Raw genomic sequence first — 14,749 nt, forward strand, 5'->3', positions numbered from 1 at the left:
CCAGGCCCGGGCTCTATCCACTAGGCCATGCTGTTGTCCCTCTAAAGCTGGAAAACTAGAGTGAACGGAGACGTCAGTTAGCTGGCCCGGTCCTGGATTTGGTGTGTGCTTTGCTTGAGAAAGGACTCACTAATCTGTAGAGAGATTTCCAAATGATACAAGGAAATTAGTGGAGGAAGAGTTCCCCACACCAAGGGGGTAACATTCTTCCAAATTAAAATTGTAGTCACAGAGTAGGAAGAGCCTATGTAGTGGATAGACCCCAGGCTTGAGAGTCAGAAGGTCAGGGGTTCTAATCCCGACTCCACCACTTGTCTGCTGTGTGACCTTGGGCAAACCACTTCACTCCTCTGTGCCTCAGTTACCTCACCTGTAAAATGGGGACTGAGACCGTGAGCCCCTCGTGGGGCAGGGACTGTGTCCAAATCGATGTGCTTGTATCCACCTCAGTGCTTCGTACAGTGCCTGGCACAGAGTAAGCGTTTACCAAATACCATCATCGTTATTATTATTATTATCAAGAGTCCTTCTCTTTGCTGCCATCAGCCTGAATCACACTTACACATATGCGATAAACGTTCTTGTTGGTGTAGGCTGCTTCGGATGCTCGTATATTTGCCTCTGTGATGATGCACGGCTGATGTTTTATCACATTTTGCCTCATCCTGTCACCCACAAACCCCTTGGCTGTCAACTTTTGCCTCCTCCGCCCTCCCCCACCTCCTCTCCGTCCCCCTTCTCGCTTGCACCTCTGTCTCTTTGTAAGAAAATCAGCTTCCGGTGACGTCCCCAAGCCTCATGTGATCAAAGAGGAGTTATGGAACTCTCCAGGCCCCCCAACTGGCTCACTCCAACCTTTGGCTATTTCGAGAGAGGGGCTGGCTCAAGAAAGCAGCGTGGTTTAGTGGATAGAGCCCGGGCCCAGGAGTCAGAAGGAACTGGGTTCTACTCCCGGCTCCGCCTCACGTCTGCTGTGTGACCTTGGGCATTTCACTTCACCTCTCCGGCCGTCAGTCCCTTACCCCTCCCCTCAGCACTGTGCTCATTCGTAAATATTTTTATTACCCTATTTATTTTGTTAATGAGGTGTCCATCCCCTTGATTCTATTTATCGGGATAATGTTATCTTGTTTTTGTTTCATTCTGTTTTGCTAATAATAATAATAATGTCGGTATTTGTTAAGCGCTTACTATGTGCCGAGCACTGTTCTAAGCGCTGGGGTAGACATAGGGGAATCAGGTTGTCCCACGTGGGGCTCACAGCCTTAATCCCCATTTTACAGATGAGGGAACTGAGGCACAGAGAGGTTAAGTGACTTGCCCACAGTCACACAGTCGACAAGTGGCAGAGCTGGGATTCGACCTCCATCTGTCTCCCCCGATTAGACCGTGAGCCCGTCATTGGGCAGGGATTGTCTCTATCTGTTGCCGAATTGTACACTCCAAGCGCTTAGTACAGCGCTCTGCACATAGTAAGCACTCAATAAATACTATTGAATGAATGAATGAATGTGGGGCAGGGGCTGTGTCCAACCTGCTTACCTTGTATCTGCCCTAGCACTTAGAGAAGTGTTTGGCACATAGTAAGTGCTTAACAAGTTTCATAATTATTATTATTATTGTTATAGTAATCCCAACAGAATTCCCTGCCCAGCTTTATCTCCATCTCTCCTCGCCCCACATTGCTTCTGCTCTGGGCTACAAAAATACCCCCTCGATATCAGGGAGTGGAGTCTGGGTGCTGAAGTAAGAGTGTGTCTCCTCTTTCATGGAAAGTGGGAAGAGGAGAACTTTGGGCTAGGTAGGGAGGCATTTTGGCTTCCTTTGTTCTGGGAACATCAGAATTCCAGCGCTTAGAACAGTGCATGGCACATAGTAAGGTCTTAACAAATGCCATTATTATTATTATTATTATTATTATTATTCAGTCCTGTTCTGATCTTCCCCCTTCCCAACGTCACAAGAAAATTAGAGAGCTGTTCGGAGGGCCCTTCGAGGCCCCGGATGTGCTTGGGTGGAAGGGACGACTTGGGCAACCGAGAAGAAGCTTGCAGAAGAAGGCCCCCTCCCCTCAGCCCACCGCACACCTTCTCTCCTTTACGGCTAATTTGGAAATTTAACGGGCAGATTGCAAAGATCACCTACGTATTCAATCTGTCCCCAGATCCCGTCGGTTCCACCTTCACGACATCGCTAAAATCCGCCCTTTCCTCGCCACACGAACCGCTACCGTGCTAATCCGAGCACTTCTCCTCTCCCGCCTCGATCACTTCATCGGCCTCCTTGCTGTGTCTCCCTGCTCCGGTCCCTACTTCACTCTGCCGTCTGGATCGTTTTTCTACAGAAACATTCGGGATGTGTTTCCCCACTCCTCAAGAACTTCCAGTAGTTGCCCATCCACCTCCGCATCAAACAGAAACTCCTTACCGTCAGTTTTGTAGCACTCGATCACATTGCCCGCTACTATCTTACCTCCCTCATTCCCTACTACGACCCAGCCCGCACATTTCACTCCTCTCATGCCAACTTACTCACTGTACCTCGATCTCGTCTGTCTCGCCGCCGACCTCTCGCCCACATCCTGCCTCTGGCCTGGAACGCCCTCCTTCTTCATATCCCACAGGCGATCACTCTCCCCACCTTCAAAACCTTTTTAAAAGCACATCTCTTCCAAGAGGCCTTCCCCGACTAAGCCCTCATTTCCTCTTCTCCCGCTCCCTTCTGCGTCACCCTTGAACTTGGATTTGCTCCCTTTACTCGCCCCTCCCTCAGCCCCACAGCACTCATTTCCACATCCATAAATTTATGTTTTTTCCTATTAACGTCTATCTCCCCTGCTAGATTCTGAGCTCGTTGTGGGCCAGGAATATATCTACAAACTCTGTTATATGGTAATCTCTCAAGCTCTCAGTACTTCGCTCGGCACCCAGTAACCACTCGACACGACTGATTCATCATCGTCATCACCAATCGTCAGTCGTATTTATTGAGCGCGTACTGATTGATCGTTGGATTGAGCAGGCACTGCATGATGTTGGATTGATCCACGCTGTGGGGAGAGATGGAGAGAGGGACCTTCATCATCAGGGTAGGATTAAAGCAGCAAATGTCACTCGAAGCGGGAGGAAATGACTGTTCTATTAATGAGAGTATCCTGCTTATATATCATGGTATTCGTTCAGCGCTTACCATGTGCCAGGCACTTTATTAATTTCTGGGGTAGAGACGAGAACATCGGGTTGGATACGGTCTCTGTCGCACGTAAGGTTCACAGTCTTCATCCCCATTTTCCTGCTGCGGTAACTGAGGCGCAGAGAAGTGAGGTGACTTGCCGAAGGTCACACAGCAGCTAAGTGGCAGAGCCGGGACTAGAACCCAAGTCCTTCTGACTTCAGGCCCCTGGTCTATGCACTAGGCCACACTGCTTATTTTCCATTTCACTTCCTGGGCGTTAGAACAATGTAGGTAGGAGCTAGATTTTTGAATATCAGAACATTATTGTGCTTTCCCGAGGGCAATACTCTGCACACAGTAAATGTTCAATAAATACCACTATTGGTTTGATTGAAAAATATCTTTAAGTTTTCCTTTACATAAAACTCTTCTGGTGTACATTAATACAATAAAAGGGGTAGCAAAGAATCCTGCCCATCACTGGCCATTTGCGGGGTTAAAGAATTCACATCTCCCATTGTATTGTACTCTTCCAACCGCTTAGTACAGTGCTCTGCACAAAGTAAGTACTCAGCAAATACCGACGATTGATTCAAAAGAAAACATCACTCTTGGATTCTAGTTTACTAGGATCCGAAAGTAAGCTAGTTTATACCACTATAAATTGGAGGAAATGACTGTTCTACGAATGACAGCATCCTGCTTGTATTCTGTGGTGTTTGTTAAGCGCTTACTGTGTGCCAAGCACTGTAGATACAAGATAGTCGGGTTGGAATCGGATCCTGTCACACGTAGGCCTCATGGTCTTAATCCTCATTTTACAGATGTGGTAACCGAGGCCCAGGGAAGTGAGTTGAACTCACAGTTTACTAGGTTACGAAAGTTTTTTTTCACTTTGTTACACTCCCTGCTGGAGTGACTTACAAAACCTTGCGGTGAAATTGGCCTATACCCATATACATATTGTTATATTGTGCTCTCCCAAGTGCTTAGGATGGTGTTCTGTACACAGTAAGTGCTTAACAGATACAGTCGACTGACCAGCTGAGTTGTGCATTGATTCATTCAATTGTATTTATCGAGGGCTTACTATGTGCAGAGCACTGTACTGCCTCTGGCCTGGATCGCCCTCCCTCCTCAAATCCGATAGATATTTACTCTCCCCCATTTCTAAGCCTTATTGAAGGCCCACCTCCTCCAAGAGGCCTTTCCTGACTAAGCCCTCCTTTTCTCTTCTTCCCCTCCCTTCTGCATCTCCCCGACGCGCTCCCTTTATTCATCCCCTCTCTCAGCCCCGCAGCACTTCTGTCCATATCTGTCATTTATTTATTTCTATTAATGTCCGTTTCCCCCTCTAGTCTGTAAGCTCGTCGTGGGCAGGGAATGAGTCTGCTGATTGTTCTATTGTACTCTCCCCAGCGCTTTGTACCGTGCTCTGCATGCCAGATGCGCTCAGTAAATAGGATTGAATGAAAGAACGACTAGAATATAACAATAAACAGACACATCCCGTGTTGTGTTCAGCAGCGGCGGCTTTCGGAACTGCTTACAACTCTTCTCCTTCCCATCTACCACGTCTCGCTCTATGCGCTAGTTGACTAGTCATCAGATTCGCCTCGATTTTCCAGCTCCTGGTGCTGTAGAAATCCAGTGTCTGCCATGATGACACGAGACGACAATGAGCCTAAGGCTTCGATGTATTTGTACGCACAGAACTCGTAGTTCTTACAAACTGTATAACCACAACCTCCCCTTGACTATGTTAAAAAAAAAAAAGCCCTTCTAAATTAAAGGCTATAGAGCCAGCTGGTAGTAAAACCCAAAGAAACCTCCAGAAATGATTGTCAGAGCCCGGACTAGTTTGTCCGTCTCTTTCAGACAAAGATAATAACAGAATTCTGCCGTTCATTAACTGATGCTAAAGGTTATTTTTAGGGAGGACTTATCTTGATAATTTACTAGATCTAGCCCGAGGATTTTAACCACGAGCATAGCGGTTTCTGTTTTATTTAGGCATCTTTGATATAGTGGGTCAGTTGCGAATTCTAGTAGGGCGTGCTCATAGGATTTGGGTTCTAATCCTGGTTCCGAAACTTGTCTGCTGTGTGACCTTGGGGGAATCACTCAACTTCTATGGGACTCAGTTCCCTCTTCTATCAAATGGGGATTAAGACCGTGTGCCCCATATGGGACAGGGACTCTGTCCAACCCAATTAGCTTGTCTTCTTTCATTCAATCATATTTATTGAGCACTTATGGCGTGCAGAGCTCTGTACTTAGCGCTTGGAAAGTACATTTCGGCAACAAATAGAGACAATCCCTGCCCACAATGGGCTCCCAGTCTAGAAGGGGGAAGACGGGCATCAAAACAAGTAAATGGGTCAATATAGCATCAATATAAATAAATAGAATTATAGATATAGATATATACATTAATATAAATAAATAGAATTATAATTATGTACATATAAACACAGTGCTGTGGGAGGGGAAGAGGGTAGAGCAAAGGGAGTGAGTCGGGTCGATAGGGAGGAGAGGGGGAGCAGAGGAAAAGGGGGACTTGGTCTTGTATCTATCCCAGGGCGTAGTAACAGACCGTGCCTGGCACATAATAAGCATTTAACCATACTGTAAAACAACCCCAAACAAAACAAAAAACAGATGTGTTGGAGAATCTCCAAGCGTGTGTGTATCTTTGACCTGGGTTTCCGTTAGCGAAATGAAATGGCCGACGGTTTATCGGTGGCCTTAAAATTCGACTTCCAGATTTTTTGCAAGCTGCTGCCTAGTTCACTTTTGCACGTATGGGTGCCCTTTGACATCTTAACGTCGAAAGCGTAAGCTGATATATGAAAGGCCACAGAATTGAATTTTCTTTTTTATAGTATTTGTTGTTTATATTTTCTATATACGGTATTTGTGTTCATCTGTGAGTTGCTTACTATATGCCAGGCCCTGTACTGAGCGCTGGGGTAGAGACAAGTTAATCAGGTTGAACAAAGTTCCTGTCCTGCGTGGGCTCACGATCTTCATCTCCATTTTACAGATGAGGAAACTGAGACCCAGAGAAGTGAAGTGACTCTCCCAAGGTCACACAGCAGACAAGTGGAGGAGCTGGGATTAGCACCCAGGCCCTTCTGATTCCTAGGTCTCTGCTCTATCCAGTAGGCCACGCTGCTTCTCCGTGCTTTCTTGGTTGAGTATCATCCAGTTTTTCTCCTGCTGTTTATTTTGCTTAGGTCATAAAAGATTAGATTACACTCCCAGTAGTCTTTGTCAACTTTTATTTGTGACATGTTTACAGCCTTTCATGATGCTCTGTTTCCACATAATGAATCAACCTTGGGGTTGATTCAATCATATTTATTGAGCATTGACTGTGTACAGAGCACTGTACTAAGCACTTGAGGGAGTGCAAAACAACAATAGATACTTTCCCTGCCCACAACAAGCTCATAGTTTGACTGTCCTAAGGCAAATCTTGGGACCATGCTATTGTTAAGCCTTTTGGATGTGAAGAACATTCTGTATTTTGGACTTTGTTATACTGGACTCTCCCAAGCGCTTAGTACACAGTAAAAGCTCAGTAAATACCACTGATTGATTGATTTATTTGCTGAGCTTATCCCTGAACATTTGGTTGTAATTGTAATAATAATAATAATAATAATAATAATGGTGGTATTTGTTAAGCGCTTACTATGTGCAAAGCACTGTTCTAAGCGCTGAGGGGATACAGGGTGATCAGATTGCCCCACGTGGGGCTCACAGTTTTAATCCCCATTTTACAGATGAGGTAACTGAGGCCCAGAGAAGTGAAGTGACTTGCCCACAGTCACACAGCTGACAAGTGGCAGAGCCGGGAGTCGAACCCATGACCTCTGACTCCGAAGCCCAGGCTCTTTCCACTGAGCCATGCTGCTTCCCCAGTAATAATAATAATAACTGTGGTATTTGCTAAGTACTTACTATGTGCCCTGCACTGTTCTAAGCGCTGGGGTAGATACATACAAGAATGTAACCCTTCAGGGGAGCCAATTCACTTCCTCAGGAGTCTCAGAAGTTCTGCATTCTGTTCACTTTCTGCTGGGCTACATGAAGTTAGCCCTATCCCAATCCCGTTCTTGTACTGGACTCTCCCAAGTGCTTTGTCCAGTGCTCTGCACACAATGAGTGCTCAAGAAATATCTGTGGGCAGCAAAATCATCTGCAGACTCTGTTGTATGTACTCCCCCACGTGCTTAGTACAGTTCTCTGCACACAGAAAGCACTTAATAAATACCACCGACTACTCTCCCAAGTACTTAGTACGGGGTTCCTCACTCAGCAAGTGTTCAGTAAATATCTGTGGGCAGGGAACTCATCTGCCAACTCTATTGTGTCATACTCTTCCAAGTGCTTAGTACAGTGCTCTTCATACAGTATGCGCTCAATAGATACCTGTGGGCAGGGAGCATGTCCGACACCCCTTTCAGGGTCTCATCTGGAGAGTTTCCAGGACTCTACCAGTCTCGGCTATGGGAAGCGGAGTCAAGCGGAGGCCTGTCCATTCCATTCCTAGCTTGGCCAGTGGCTGGCGAGGGGAAGGCCATCTGCTACAGGTCAAAACTCTCCGGTGCTGAGCAGCAGCGGCACGGGAGAGAGTCGAGGGCGGAGACTCAGGTTTACCGCGCAGAAGACGGCGATGGTCAACCGCTTCCGCATTTTTACCAGGAAAACGCTCTGGATCCACGACCGGAACGATAGTGGTTGGAGGAGGGGCGTTCTGGGAGAGATGCGTCCGTGGCGTCGCTATGGGTCGGAGACGACTCGACAGCGTAAGGCAAGACGGGAGTATCCGATGACTCCGTTGCATTGTACTCTTCCAATCACTTACTACAGTGGCCTGCATAGAGTAAGTGCTCAGTAAATATTTGCAGGCTGGGAACTTGTTGGACAATTCTGTTGTATTCTCCCTAGAGCTTAGTGCAGTGTTCTGCTCGTAGTAAGTGCTCAAAAATGCCACTGATGATGATGACCATTGATCGACTGATTGATTGACTGATTGCCCTGGCCCCTCGCCACCCTCTCTGCTCCTTGGCCCCACACCCAAGTGGCTGAGCACCTCTCTCCACTCCAAGTCCGTTCCTCAACTTCGGCCCTTCCCTCAGCTCTGCCATCCTGGTCCATTCGTTCATTCATTCAGTCGTATTTATTGAGCGCTTACTGTGTGCGGAGCACTGAACTTAGCACTCGGGAGAGCACAATAAAGCAATAAGGAGAGACAGTTCTTGTCCACAATGAGCTCACCGTCTGGGGCGCAGGGAGACAGACATCAATACAAGTAAACAGACATCTAGATAAAGTGGCAGATATAGACACAAGTTCTGTGGGGTGGGGAAAGGGCGGAGGAGCAAAGGGAGTGAGTCAGGGTGATGCGGAAGGAAGTGGGAGATGAGGAAGAGTGGGGCTTAATCTGGGAAGGCCTCTTGGAGGAGATGGGCTTTCAGTAAGGCTCTGAAGTGGGGGAGAGGAATTGTCTGGTGGATTTGAGGAGGGAGGGCGTTCCAGGACAGAAGTAGGACTTGGGCCAGAGGTCGGCGGTGACACAGGCGAGATGGAGGCCCGGTGAGAAGGTTAGCACCAGAGGAGCCAAGTGGGCGGGCTGGGTGGTAGAAGGAGAGTAGCGAGGTGAGGTAGGAGGGGGCAAGGTGAGGGACTGCTTTAAAATCAATGGTGAGAAGTTTTTGTTTGATAGGGAGGAGGATGGGCAACCGCCGGAGAATGGCGCCTTCTGGGGCCGCCAGGTTCGGGCCACGAGACCAGGGATGGGCAGAGAGCGGGTGGCCATGCAGCATAACGGAAAGAAGAAGAAGAAAGAGAAGCACCGTGGTCTAGTGGATAGAGCACGGGCCGGGGAGTCAGAAGGACCTGGGTTTTCATCCCGGCTCTGCTACCTGTCTGCTGGGTGGCCTTAGGCGAGTCACTTCACTTCTCTGCACCTCAGTTCCCCTTATCGGGAAAATGGGGATGAGGACTGTGAGCCCCATGTGGGACAGAGTCTGTGTCGGTCGGTCAGTCAATCATAATTACTGATGCAGAGCACTGTACTAAGTGCTTGGGAGAGTGCAGCATAACAATATAAAAATATCACAATATACAGACACCTGAGGAACCGGTATCTACCCCAGCTTTTACAAAGGTGCTTGACCCATAGTAAGTGCTTAACAAACACTATAAAAAGAAAACGAAGAGGGGGTGGGGGTTGGGGAAAAGCCCATCACCCATCCCTCCATCATGTTATTCACTCAATCGTATTTATTGAGCACTTACTATGGGCAGAGCACTGTACTAAGCGCTTGGAAAGTACAATTCAGCAACGAATAGAGACAATCCCTGCCCACAGGCGGCTCATGCTCTGGCCTGGGCTCTTCAACTTTGTGGCCCTGTGGGCAGCCATCACTGGATTTGGGGAGACAAAGGAGGTGGGAGTGGCCACTGCAGTCAATTCCACCGGGTGGGAACTGACTCAAAAAAGGTCCAAAAGTAGATTTCAAAGCTTAGAAGAGAGGGGACCCTGGGGAGGCCAGGGAAACAGTGGCGTGATCCCTGGGTGAGGTTAAGGGGCCGGGAACCCGTGGAACAGGAAGGACAGGGCATAGCTACATCTTGGGTGAAATTACCAAGGTGGAAGCCCAGATTTTAACACACACACACACACACACAAACATACTCACACACTGCTTAGAGAAGAGCAACGTGGTCGAGTGGATAGAGCACTGATCCGGGAGGCAGAAGGAGCTGGGCTCTAATTCCGGCTCCATCACTCGACTTCAGCAAGTCGCTTGACTTCGCTGGGCCTCAGTTCCCTCATCCGGAAAATGGGGATGAAGACCGTGAGCCCCACGTGGGACAGGGACTGTGTCCAACCCGATTAGTTTGTATCTACCCCAGCACGGTGCCTGGAACATAGAAAGAGCTTAGCAAATATTATTAAAACACACACACATTCCCACACACACCTCTATCTAAACGCCGTACCTCTCTTCTCTAAAATTCTTGACCCTGGGCCGACTAAATCATTTATCTGACTAACTGGATGGGTAATGAGTGTTTGATCCTCTAGACTGTAAGCTCATTGTAGGCAGGGAATGGGTCCGTTATATTGTACTCTCCCAAGCGCTTAGTACAGTACTCTTAACCCAGTAGGTGCTCAAAAAATGTGATTGATTGATGAGAGAGTGTTGGCTGAACACAAACGGTTTTTCATCCTCTTTGAAAATCGAACCCTGCTGTGTTTTATAAAGTGGGATCTCCCACTTTTGTTGAGGGAAGAAAAGTATCACTCTTTGATCCTCTTTCCACATAACTTTCATTGAGCGCCCGGGACGGAAATTCAATTTGGCAACCTTTGTTTCTAAGCAGTATCTTTCTCCGTTCTATTTTTAGTTCTCTTTGGATGAGGGACCCAAGGAAAAAGTCTTGGATGTCGCCAGCTGCTTCTCCTGTACCTTATGAGGATTTGTTCCCCCCACGCTTCCCAAATTCCATCGAGGGCTTGTTCTTGAATCTTCTTGAAAGGTGAGGCACTCTACTGTGATATTTTAAACTTCTCGACATATGACCTATATCTGTGAAAAAGCCTTCTCCGTTTGAGGTACTATTTGTTATTCAGGAGGACTTGTATCTGTTTAATTAACTTTTCATGTAGTGCACTTTTTTTTAATTATATTTGTTAAGCGCTTACTATGTGCCAGGCACTATACTAAGCACTGGAGTAGATACAAACCCATCAGGTTGGACACAGTCCCTGTCCCACGTGGGGCTCAAAGTCTTAATCCCCACTAGGGAGGGGTAGGGCTCAGTGTAATTTCTACCCCTCCTTCTCCCCTCTTTCCTCTCCTTCCCCTCCTTCTTTGCTCTCTTCTACTCCTTCTCATTCTCCCACTCCTCCTGTTCTTTCTCCATTGCTAAACGCGAAGTCACAGTTTTTAGTGTTCTAGTAATATTAATAATTGTGGGATTTGATAAGTGCTTACTGTGTGACAGACACTGAACTAAGTGCTGGGGCGGATACAAGCAAATCGGGTTGTACATAGTCCCTGTCCCACATGGGGGTCCCAGTTGCAATCCCCGTTTTACAGATGAGATAAGTGAGGCCCAGAGAAGTGAAGTGACTCTCCCAAGGTCATACAAGGAAGACAAGTAGAAGTGGCAGGATTAGAACCGAAGTCCTTTTGACTCCTAGGCCTGTGCTCTATCCACTACTAGGTCATGGCTGCTTCTCTAGTGGATTCTATTTATAAATATATCTCATTTGAGTGTGAAGATAACCCTTCTGGTGTACTCTCCCCAGCACTTAGGACAGAGCTCTGCACACAGTAAGAGCTCAATAAATACGGTTGCATTAATGAATGCGTGCCCACTGGGTGACTAACAATCTTCTCCGTATCACGTATTCAGTCAATCAATGGTATCTACTGAGCGTTTTCTGTGTGCAAAGCGCTAGGGAGAGAACAACAGAATAAGCAGACACGTTCCCTGCCCATAACCAGCTTTCCGTCTAGAGAGTTCCATGTGTTTGTATGCTCACGTTGTACTAACGAGAGGGTGGGATGAATATCAACTGCTCGAAAGGATAAGGGGAAGCAGAGCGGCCTAGTGGATAGATCATGGGCCAGGGAGTCAAAAGGTTGTGGGTTAATAATAATAATAATGTTGGTATTTGTTAAGCGCTTACTATGTGCCGAGCACTGTTCTAAGCGCTGGGGTAGACACAGGGGAATCAGGTTGTCCCACGTGGGGCTCACAGTCTTAATCCCCATTTTACAGATGAGGTAACTGAGGCACCGAGAAGTTAAGTGACTTGCCCAAAGTCACACAGCTGACAAGTGGTAGAGCCGGGGTTCGAACCCATGACCTCTGACTCCAAAGCCCGTGCTCTTTCCAGTGAGCCACGCTGGTTCTAATCCTCTCTCCTCCGCTTGACTGCTGGGTGGCCTTGGGCAAGTCACTTCACTTCTCTGGGCTTCAGTTTCCTCATCTGTAAAAGGAGGATAAAGACCGTGAGCCCCATGTGGGGCAGGGATTGTGTCCAACCTGATTTGGTAATATCTACCCCAGTGCTTAGTACAGTGCCTGGCACACAGTAAGTGCTTAACAAATCCCACAGTTATTATTATTATTATTATGTTGTAAATATACGGATCTCCCTTTTCTGCTCTGTTGTTTGATCTACAGTGCCCAAAGCTGTTTTTGTTTCTCTGTCTTGGTATCGTGATCTTCCCGAAGGCTTCTGCTCCAAGACAGTCACCCCTTTCGTGATCGCGCCACGCGAAACGGGCCCTCTGTCTCCGGCTGCTAGGCTCACGTCCTTGAAGGTTTCGCTTCTTTGTGGATTTTCGACTTCCCCCCCGTTTTAGGGTTACCCCATTTCAACGCACAATGGAGTAGTCGTTTCGGTATCCTGCCGTTACCCTTTCCTCTCGGGGGTCTGGCCAGCGAAGCTGTGAGGTGATAAACCATATTCCATCATGGTTCGTGATCCCGTCCTGTTACATCGACTTTATCATAATCCCGTCTATCCCGCCGCCACCCTCTCGCCCACGTCCTGCCTCCGGCCCGGAACGCCCTTCCTCTTCATTTCCCACAGACGTTCGCTCTCCCCCACTTAAAAGCCTTATCGAAGGCACATCTCCTCCAACGAGGCCTTTCCTCCTTTCCTCTTCTCCCACTATCTTTGGCATCATCCTGATTTGCTCCTTTTATTCATCCCTCCCTCAGCCCCACGGCACTTCTGTACGTATCCGAAATCTATTTATTTCTACAGATGTCTGTCTCCCCCTCTAGAATCTAAGCTCACTGAGGGCAGGGAATATGTCTATTGTTATATTGGACTCTCCCAAGCGCTTAGTACAATGCTCTGCATACAGTAAGCGTGAGCTCGTTGTGGGCAGGGAATGTGTTTGCTGTTATATTGTAGCATCAAGCACTTAGTATGGTGCTTTGCACATAGTAAGCGCTCAATAAGTACAACTAATGATAATTAAGTGCTCACTAAGTATGATCGAATGAATGAATGGACCTAGTCAGGGGAACATGCGCTTGAATTTTCCCCTAAACCGCAATATTTATAGACTATTGAACTCTTCCGGCCCTTAGTACAGTGTTCTACACACAATAAGAGCTCAATAAGGGTGCCCCGAATAATACTAATGATGGTATTTGTTAAGCGCTTACTATGTGTGAAGCACTGTTCTAAGTGCTGGGGTGGAATACAGGGTGGTCAGGTTGTCCCACGTGGAGCTCACGGTCTTCATCCCCATTTTACAGATGAGGTAACTGAAGCACAGAGAAGTGAAGTGACTTGCCCAAAGTCACACAGCTGACAAGCGGCGGAGCCGGGGAAGCAGCTTGGCCGAATGGAGAGAGTCCGGGCCTGGGAGTCAGAGGGACCTAAATTCTAATCCCGGCTCCACCACTTATCTGCCTTGTGACCTCGGGCAAGTCACTTCACTCCTCCGAGCCTCAGTTCCGTCATCTGTAAAATGGAGATGAAGACTGTGAAAAGGACCGTATCCAGCCCGATTAGCTGTATCTACCCCAGCACTTAGTAGAGTACCTGGCATACAGTAAGCACTTAAAAAATGCTATTAAAAAATGAAGAGACCCAGTAAGCACCAAACAAATTTAATAGTGATAATAATAAAAAATACGATAGACTGAATATGCTGTCAATAGTGGTGATTGGTTATTCTGAGCCATCCACACTCTCTCGGCCATGGGTCCTTATGGTCAGTGGCCAGTATTGCGATATAGCCGGCCCCGGGGAAGGGTACAGCCTGAAGCCAGCAAAATATCTCTCCACACCTCTCTAATGAGCAGCCAACACTGTGCTCATTTAGAGAAGCAGCATGACTCAGTGGAAAGAGCCCGGGCTTGGGAGTCAGAGGTCATGGGTTCGAATGCCGGCTCCGCCACTTGTCAGCTGTGTGACTTTGGGCAAGTCACTGAACTTCTCTGGGCCTCAGTTACCTCATCTGTAAGATGGGGATGAAGACTGTGAGCCCCAGGAGGGACAACCTGATCACCTTGTTTCCCCCCAGAGCTTGGAACAGTGCTTTGCACATAATAAGTGCTTAATAAAACCCACCATTAATTAATTCATTATGTTGTTGCTGAGCACTGCTCCTTACTTCCACTGCAGAAACCACTGGGGTAGTTCAGTAGTATTTGAAAATTCTGGAGTTGAAATGCTTTTAATCTACTTGTAATGATGACACACTGAGCAAAATGGGAGATTGTTATTAGGGAGAATCAGTATAGCCTAGTGGATGGATCGAGCACAGGGCCTGGGAGTCAGAGGTCTTGGGTTCTAATCCCGGCTCTACCACTTGTCGCTGGGTGAACTTGGGCAAGTCGCTTCACTTTTCTGGGCCTCAGTTCCCTCATCTGTAAAATGAGGACTTAGACGGTAAACCCCAGGTGGGACACGGAGTGCGTCCGACCTGATAAGCTTGAATCTACCCCAGCACTTAGGACAGTGCTTAGTGGATAGAGCACGGGCCTGGGAGTCGGAAGATTGTGGGTTCTAATC

The 14,749-nt window shown here is 47.5% G+C and overlaps 1 long non-coding RNA gene across 2 annotated transcripts in view; it reads left to right on the plus strand.

The window, feature by feature from the left end:
• The window catches only part of LOC120638269, a 334,023-nt gene that overhangs the window by 68,246 nt on the left and 251,028 nt on the right, over positions 1 to 14,749 (plus strand). For both annotated transcript variants that reach the window (XR_005659839.1, XR_005659838.1), the window contains exon 3: positions 10,603 to 10,734. This is a non-coding gene — a long non-coding RNA (uncharacterized LOC120638269). The remainder of the gene's footprint in view (positions 1 to 10,602; positions 10,735 to 14,749) is intronic.

The sequence above is a fragment of the Ornithorhynchus anatinus genome, chromosome 1 (assembly GCF_004115215.2).
Source record: "Ornithorhynchus anatinus isolate Pmale09 chromosome 1, mOrnAna1.pri.v4, whole genome shotgun sequence".
Taxonomy (NCBI): domain Eukaryota; kingdom Metazoa; phylum Chordata; class Mammalia; order Monotremata; family Ornithorhynchidae; genus Ornithorhynchus; species Ornithorhynchus anatinus.